The sequence below is a fragment of the Canis aureus genome, chromosome 4 (genome assembly GCF_053574225.1).
Source record: "Canis aureus isolate CA01 chromosome 4, VMU_Caureus_v.1.0, whole genome shotgun sequence".
Classification (NCBI taxonomy): domain Eukaryota; kingdom Metazoa; phylum Chordata; class Mammalia; order Carnivora; family Canidae; genus Canis; species Canis aureus.
The window spans coordinates 81,858,341-81,867,156 of NC_135614.1; the positions used below are offsets into that span (position 1 = coordinate 81,858,341).

Here is an 8,816-nt window from a genome sequence, read left to right on the forward strand (position 1 = left end):
AGTGACAAACCTGTGTACAGCATTATTTTACATCTGGGAATTTTAAGTCCACTGAGTTATTTCCCCTATTCCTTTATTTTTTTTAATTCTCTTTATATTCTTAATCTCAGTATTCTTATTACTTCTTGTTCCTGCAACTCAAACATGAACTATATTCACATGCTTTGGTTTTATATTTCCTAGAATAATCACATAAAAAAAAGTGTTTCCCTTTTTTTCTCCTTGTCTTTATACAATTGCTTCACACATAAGCAATATATCTTTTATCCCACAAAATGATTCTTAGTGTCCTAGAGTGGAAGGTGCTTTATTTCAGAGTTTCTCAAAATCATGAGGAAGATGCAACTCATTTTGCATCTTCCTGATATTGTGATATGTTATCTGGTTAGGAAAGGTTTCTAGATTTGGATAATTTATGAACTATTATTTTATTTATTTTATTTTATTAAAGATTTTATTTATTTATTCATGAGAGAGAGAGAGAGAGAGAGAGAGAGGCAGAGACACAGACAGAGGGAGAAGCAGGCTCCATGCAGGGAGCCCGACGTGGGACTCGATTCCGGGTCTCCAGCATCAGGCCCTGGGCTGAAGGCGGCGCTAAACCGCTGAGCTACCCAGGCTGCCCAGAACTCAGTATTTTATATGTCAAAATGAATACAGATTCTTATTTCCAGATACTCAAAAATGGTAAAAAGCAGTTTATTAATTGGGGTCTTAAAAGATTAAAAGCAAAAGATAAAGGTGGGTTTAGCCCCCTCGTTCTGAGAATCTCAAATTGTTTATTTTCTATAAGTTTATCTCCATCAAAATGTCTATGACTGGACTAAATTTATGTCATCTCTGAATCTATTAATTGTGTCCTGATTGTGATTGCATGGATTGTTCTTGAAACATAAGCGATCAATTTAAAACTCAGAGGATCACATGCACAAACCAGAACAGCATATTTCCTGTCTATGGTTGAGCTCTCTGATAGTGCTTTTCTGCTCTACAGTGCCTCATCATCTGCCACCCAAACCATATTGATTCCTGAAAGCTTTCTATATTGACTCTGCTTTTCTTCTAATTCAAGTGATGCAGTTTGGGTTCTCCTGGAGCAGATACCAAATTGCAAAAGGTATGTTGAAAAGTAATACTCTGGAAGAAAACAAAAGTGGAGGCAGGTAGGACTGTGCATAGCAAATAATCAGACTGTGAATCCAACATGAAAACATCTGACTCAGCCCAACTGAAAGTTCCCAGAGCAAATACTGCCTGTTAAAGAAATCCCTTTGTTGGACAGAAATGGCTAAACCCTTTTACTACCTTTGTGATCAGCCATTGGCTGGGCACCTCCCCTGTAGAGCATAGATGCTGCTCTAAAAGGTAGGTGTATCCTGAAAGTCCGAAGCGCTGCACACTTTGACACATTGTAGTTGGGCAGAGGGTCCTTCTAGGATGAGATAGTGTAAGTGGTATTTCTGCTTTTCCAAGTCTGACACAAAAGCTAAATAATAATAATTAATAATAATAATAATACATCTAATTTCTTTACCTCATATTAATAACCTTATAAATTAATTTATTTCTATGTCTATGTATAGTTATAGGTAATAAGTCAGAATCTATTACTAAGGTAAACCACAGCTAAAGATTTAGTATTGTTAAAATGTCCATACTACCCAAAGAAATCTATAAATTCAACATAATCCCTATCAAAATACTGACAGCATTTTTCACAAATGTAAAATAATACTAAATTTATATCGAACTATGAAAGACCCCAAATACCAAAAGCAATCTTGATAAAGAAGAACAAAGCCAAAGGTATCACAATTCCACATTCAAGATAAAAGTTTGCTTTTGAGACACATCCATAAAAACATCCAGCCTAGAAATTTAGAACATTCAAAGAAAACCACAGGTTTCTATTTCTATCACTGAAAAGGTAAAATCCATGCAACATGATAAATAGGATATAGCAGATACGTGGCAAATTGTCAGAACTATCACTTGCAAGTGTGATTTAGAAGGAATCATGCCAAATATTACCATCAGCTTGAGTCTCCCTACCAATGGATTTCCACTTGAGAATATTCTAGTTCATCATTGTGTGACTTCTCTAGACTCTGCCATTCTGACTTTTAGTAGCACTGATGCAATGGATGCTTCTGCATTTAGTGGACCTTACAAATTTCCATTCACTTCTCCTTTGAGTCATTCAACTTATGCTACTATACTTTCCAGGTCCCTGTCCCTCCAATTGTGGATTTTTATCAAATGAAAGAGGAAGGAATAAAAATAAAAATAACAGTTAATTTAAAACTTCATGAACGTGTGAAAAATAATTTTGAATTCTGTGAAGCTCATATACCTTTTTTATAACAGAGGCCCGATTACATATGTGGAATGCAAAGTTAGTTTTGGCCAGCTTGAAGTATTTTCAGAGAAAAGCTTATTGATCTGGGTTATTGGATAGAAGGTCCCCAAATTGATGGAAGTTAGTCTTTCTTGAACTATAACTTTTGGAGCCAAGAGTCACGGGAAGCAGCCATTTGACCAGATTTGCATTGGAGGTACATATTTAAAACTTCATTTTAGAATCTTAGATTATATACTCAGCTCAAGTTTTTGCATCAGGAAAACCAAAAATAAGTACATACTGGAAATGAATTTCTTCTGACTATTTGGAATTCTTAAACTCCTGATCCACTAACTCATGGATCATTACTACTGTAATTATTCCATGTTTAAATAGGATTTATATAATGGTAACAGCTTAAATTAAATAGTAGTCTTTTATTTTTAATGTATATGCATAGAACCTATGAGTGAAGAAGAATCATTGAATGACTCAAGTATAAAAATGCTTGGGTTTAATATTTTTAGTCTATCTTCGTTTGAAAAACATCTTTTTTAAAAAAATATTTCATTTATTCATTTGAGAGAGAGCACACGAATTGGAGCTGAAGCAGAGGAAGAGGGAGGGAGAGGGAGAAGCAGACTTTCCACTGAGCACAGAGCCTGAACCCAGAGCTCAATCCCAGAACCCAGAGATCTTGACCCAAGCTGAAGAAAGACACCTAATGAAGTAAGTCATCCAGGAACCTCATTTTGAAAGAGCATATTAAAGACTAATGTCTCCTATATTGTTACTCTTTTATTTTACTCAAATATGATCCAGAGCATAAAACCGTAGTAATTCACTTTAGACTTATTTTAAAATAGTCCTGGGTCACCCTACATACATGTTCCTTCCTGCCCCTGTGGCAGATGTGCTATGTCAGAGCTTGCTTTCTCCACTAAGCCTTCCTGGATATGGGCTCAGACTCTTTCTCATTACAAAGCTGCAGACAGCTACTCCTGATGGATTGTGGATGATGCACAAGATAAAAAACTCTTTGCTCTTTCAGCCTCAGTAGGCAGCCTGTAGTATAATGTATTTTTAAGGAATACCAGATACCACAATAGAAACCACCATAAACCTCTTGAAAGAAATAGTCAATGAAAATTAAGGAATATTGTTTAAATAGTAACTTTTTCTTAATCAGAACTACCTTATTGATTAATGAAGAATCTGCATAAATCTAAAAAATGTTAAAAATAAGTAAAAAATTTAAAAAGGCAGAGGACTTGAATATACTTTTTTATTTTTCAAAAAGACATACAGATGGCTAACATATGAAAGGATGCTCAACATCACTAATCATCAAAGAAATGCAAATTAAAACCACAGTGAGATTCATCTTATCATACCTGATAAAATGGCTAAAATAAAAAAGATAAGAAATAACAAATAATAAGTGTTGGCAACAATGTGGGGAAAAAGGAACTCTCATGTGCTGTTGATGGAAATGCATATTGGTGCAGCCACTGTGGAAAACAATATGGAGATTCCCCAATAATTAAAAGTAGAAATACCATATGATCCAATAATTCCACTACTTAATATTTACTCAAAGAAAATTAAAACACTATTTTGAAAAGATATATTCACCCCATGATTATTGCAGCATTACTTATAATAGCCAAGTTATGGACATTACCTAAATGTCCACTGATAGGTGAATGGATAAGGAAAATTAGATATTTAATATATAATTTATGCACCCATTTAAAAGGATAATATATTGCCATTTGCACCACATGGATGGTGAATAATCACATGCTAAGTGAAATAAGTCAGACTGCGAAAGACAAATACCATATGATTTCACTCATATATAGAATCTAAAAAATCAAATGAATAAACAAGCAAGGAAAAAACAGAACCAGACCTATAAATACAGAGAACTGATGGTTGCCAGAGGGAAGGGGGTGAAGGGGATGTGGATGGACAAAATGGGTGAAGATACAGGTTTCCAATTATGGAATGGATAAGTCACAAGAATAAAGGTCACAGCACAGGGAATTAGTCAATGATATTGGAATAGTGTTGTGTGGTGACAGATGGTGACTATAATTTTGGTGAACATAGCATAATGTATAGAGAAGTTGAAATGCCATGTTGTACACATGAAACTTATGTAATGTGTGTCAACTAAATACTGAAATAAAAATAAATAAAAATAAAATTTAAAAGTAAAGCATAGATTTACTCTGAAAAACATGTTATTTGGAGTTTTTTGTTCTCTAAGGAAAGCAACCAAATCATCAAAATAAAACACTCCATAAGAATATTGCTAATATATTAGCTTGTTCCATAAAATTATGTTATCAAGAATAAAACTTTATAACAAATATAAGATAAATCCAACCTCTTGAGAATCAGGGACAGAGGTAATAAAAAATAACAATTTTTATAATTCTAAGAAAAAGTTGATATAAATACTTTAAGAACATAATCGAGTATGTGAATATCAACCTTTTTATCAAGTATATTCTAGACCAGAATACACAGCATAATAACATATAACCTAGTCCTTAATAAATGTCCCAAAGAATCTGATTATCTATATAGAATGATTTATTGCTAATTTTATTACTAATTTTAAATTTTAATTTAATAAACCTAAGACATACACATTCCTTCATATAATTAGAGAAACTTTCCTAAATATGTATTTTTAATAATAAAAATCTCATGAAATATAATTATTTATGTTGAAAATAATTTAAACGAATATCAATTTTGGAAAAAGAATCAATACAGTACTCATTAGTGCAAAGTCCTTGGAGTTAAGAATTAGAGACAGTAGCAGTAAACTACTACGGTAGCAGTTATCTGCAGTCATCTGCAAATAGCAGTAAAACTGTTGCTCTTTGCAGATGACATTATCCTAAATGTAGAAAATCCCAAAGAATATACAATAAAACTTCTGGGATTAAAACTATTTCATCACATCTCAGGATAAAAGATGAGTATAATAAAACCAATTAATTATAATTTTTAGATACCAGAAGAGAACTAAAAGATGGAATTGAGAAAAATTCCATTTATAATAACATCAAAAATAATTTAACAAAATCTGTTCAAAACTTTCACCCCGAAAACTACAAAGTATTGCTGAGAAATATTAAAGAACACCTAAGTAAATGGAGACTATTCACTCTATGTGTATAGCCTGGAGGAGTCAACATTATCAAGAGAGCAATTCTGTGCAAATTTGCATTATACTCAACACATTGTTTCTAAACCTCAAAAGGGATTTTTGTAGATACTGTCAAATTGAACTTAACATTTATAGGGATTTGGATAGGAATTATATACATATAAGTAATCAAGATAGTGTAGCTTTGGTGAAAGAACAGGTGTATAGATCAATCAAAGAGAATGGAGAGTCCAGAAACAACCTTTGCATTTGTGGTTGTATCACCCTATAATGGGTGTCATTAGGAAAGGGTATCTTCAAACTGTGTTGAGATAACTGGGTATTCACCTGCAAAATAAATTAATTATATAATCTATATTGTACATAAAAAATTAACTAAAAAATATGCATAAACCTAAATACAAAGGGTAAGCCTATAAAATATCTAAAAGAATATACAGGAGAAAATATCCATGACTACGGGTTAGGCAAAGACTTCTTAGCTGAAGCAACAAAAGCATGATTCTGAATAAGGAAGAAAAAATAATGACAAATTGGACCTTATCAAAATTAGAAACTCTTTGTATTTCAAATATACCATTATGAAATTGAGAAGATAAGCCACAGTTGGGAGAAAATGTTCACAAAATATGTCTGATTGAAGAAATATATTCGGAGTATATAACAAATTGTTTAAACTCATTTCTATGCTAAATAAACTATTAAAAATAGGTCAATCATTCAATAGATATTTTGCCTTAGGAGAGTTTTTAACCTAAATGTAATTTTATATTTAACAAACATAATTATTTTTATTTCTTCTAACATTTATGTTTCCTTCAACACCTAAATGTGTCACATTAATTTATTTTTTAAAGCTTTATTTATTTGAGAGAGAGATAGAGCTACAGAGAGAGTGCGAGTGGCAGAGGGAGAGGGAGAGAAATCCTCAAGCACTCTCTGCTGCACTCGGAGCCCACATGGGGTTCCATCCCAGGACTCTCAGATCATGAGCTGAGCTAAAATCAGAGTCAGCGACCTAACCCACTGAGTGCCCAGGTGCCCCTCCACTGGTATTTAATAAAATACATTTCTTAAGGTTGTATTTTTTCTTTTTAAAAATATAATGTCATGCTATTCTAATTTGCATTAGGTGCTGGCTACGGAGCATGGCTACATGACTATCTTATGTAGATATAGTGACTCCAAAATGTTAGCTTGTATACCTTGGTTAATTAGAGAAATTACACTTAAATGTTAAATCCAGGCATTAGGAGGACGCATAGTTTGCTTACAATGCATTATAGCATTTATTGAAAATATTCTATCCCACATAGGTGGCATGTCAGAACATATTTAACTTAAAAATATCTCTTGAGTTTTTATTCTGATTTTTTAATAATTGAAAGAGAATTGTATAGTTTATATACGTCTAAGTAATTATGTTTTATAAGTGAAGGTCTTGCATATCTTATATATTTAGAAATACCACATCATGAATGTTAATAGAGATGACAGGGAGATATTTAAATGATATTTTTCTAAAGGCTAAAATCACAGTTTATAATGATGCTTTTAACACAGATAAATGATTGGGTTGAGCAAGGTATCATTTTGATCCTATATTGTTATCATGGATATACTCTTTTATTGTGCAGCAAGCAGATAACTCTTAAAAGTAAATTGGTGAGAAAGTTATAAAAGAAATAGGTTTCCAATGAAACAAAAATGTTAAAGAAAAGAGAGTGAGAAAGACAGTTTTAATAGCTGCACCTGTTCCTCAGTGACATGCGTTGCATGTTGAGGCAGATTTCTAGCACATGAGGTAATACAAAAAATATGTATAATCACCTTTGAAAATATGGTGGTATAGAGTCTCCAAACTTCAACATGTACAGAAGTTCACATAATGATAGAAATGAAAGGCTCAAGCCAGATATAAGATTATGAAGCTGATTGATTTTTTTGTAATGTCTGATTTTCATTGAGTCATGGATAGAGAAAATGTGTTTTTTTTTTCCTTCATGAACTCTCTCTTCATGAGAAAAGCCAAAAAAAGGAAACATTGATGATTAATGGCTGGCAGTGGGTCCGAATGTCAAACAATCATTGGGGAGGAGTAGATAGTAGGGAAATATCAAGTGCTGTGATCTGGCTAATAGATGACCATTATTCAGCTCCACCACAGTGTTGCAAAGAGGTAAACACAGATCTCAACTATTATGTGGTGTTGCACATTTGAATGCAAATTTAGTTAACACACACACATTTGTGCACCAATATTTTCTTATCCAAATGAAACATCAAATTAGGCAATATAGAGCATGTGCCTTGCCAGTTTGCAACATCTAATAGTACTGATATCTGAATTGTTTGGGTATTTGAATTAAATATTGCTGTAAAATTCTTACCATGTTGTAAATTAGATGACCCTGAGTTTAAAGCATCAGTATTTGATAATATGTAAAACTCTCAGCAATTAGAATCCAAAAGCGATCACTGTCTCTATTTGCAATTTCAGTTTAGAACTTTAATATAGCTGCTTCTGGAAAGAAAGTTTGTCAGCTATTTTTTTTCTCATATGACTATGGGGCAGTCAGTAAATCCTATGTTTCCTCTAAATATTTTTCAATAAATGAGTGAAGTACACACATCTATATAGTATTCTTTATATACCAAATTAAATTATTAGAATAGGTTATTATAAACCTCTCTAAGATAAAGCACCTAAATTTATTCTTCTTTTCCCCCAGCTTTTAATTCTCAACTTTGTGAAGTACCTATAGGAAAAACTAACTTCTGGAATCATACAAAACATCTTAACAGACGTGAGAGTAGAGGAGAATGAGTCCCTATAGACTACTCTTTCTGCTGTTAAGTGAATGTCATAAAGAAGTCATATCCACTTTAATAAAGCAATGGTGTAATTCCTGAAAAAATATCCATAGAACCAAGATATAGTTAATAATTGAGTATAATTAATTCAGATTTGAAGATTTTATATGTTGGAATATCTTTATGTTGGCTGACTCACCATTTCAATTAAATATATATGCTAGGTGAACATGAATGTAATGATTTAATTAAAAATGCTGGAAAAATGGCAGTTTCCTAGTTATAATAATAAAATCTATTTTATCTAATTAGTCTTCAAGGAAGACGATTGTACTTCCATGATTTCCAGCTTCCCCTTTTTCCAAACTGTGTTGTCAAGATGAGATATTAGTACAACCGAGCTTTGTGGCAGAGCATCATCTCGTACTGCTCCACGCAAGTATGTGACCGATTGTTTCTTAAATCTTAAAA

General features: G+C 32.6%; 1 pseudogene; it reads left to right on the forward strand.

Moving 5' to 3' along the window:
- LOC144311747 (AP-5 complex subunit mu-1 pseudogene) overlaps positions 1–2,718 on the forward strand; it is a 67,291-nt pseudogene extending 64,573 nt beyond the window's left edge.
- The last annotated feature ends 6,098 nt before the right edge of the window (positions 2,719–8,816 follow it).